We start from the raw sequence: 489 nt of genomic DNA, 5'->3' as shown, positions 1-489 counted from the left end.
AAAATATTTTGGATGACACACTATACTATGACTCTTTCATATTTTGGACGATAGACAATAGCATGACTTTTTTTCATATTTTCGACCACACTACACTACGACTTTTCTTTCAAATTTTGGTCCCTGCTAATCACCCGTCTGTCTGTTCTTCTGCCTGTTCCTTTGAGCCTCCCGTATTTTCATCATCATCATCATCATTTTCTTCTATTACAGGCACAAACTCATCTTCAACTCTCTTATCATCCAATAACACCAAATCTCAATCCCCCTCAACCATCCTGTAAAGAATCCTCTTTGCCTCAGTCCAGTCTCCTAAAACATTTCTCCTCCTGTTCCACTGTGCCGACTGACCAACACCGGGACATACTGTGCTGGCCGCCTGCCTAAGGAGGGAGCATGGGCGCAACCAAGTGTACAATTGGAAGCGGGGGCAGTCAGACAATTAGGTTTTCCTTAACAATAGTTAATAAATTGAAAATAAACAGCAAG

Source organism: Brachyistius frenatus, unplaced genomic scaffold, assembly GCF_029030835.1.
Source record: "Brachyistius frenatus isolate BFR_SWC_R1_liver_20210118 unplaced genomic scaffold, ASM2903083v1 Contig_374, whole genome shotgun sequence".
NCBI classification, from domain to species: Eukaryota; Metazoa; Chordata; class Actinopteri; family Embiotocidae; genus Brachyistius; species Brachyistius frenatus.
Note: the sequence above shows the minus strand (reverse complement) of the source record.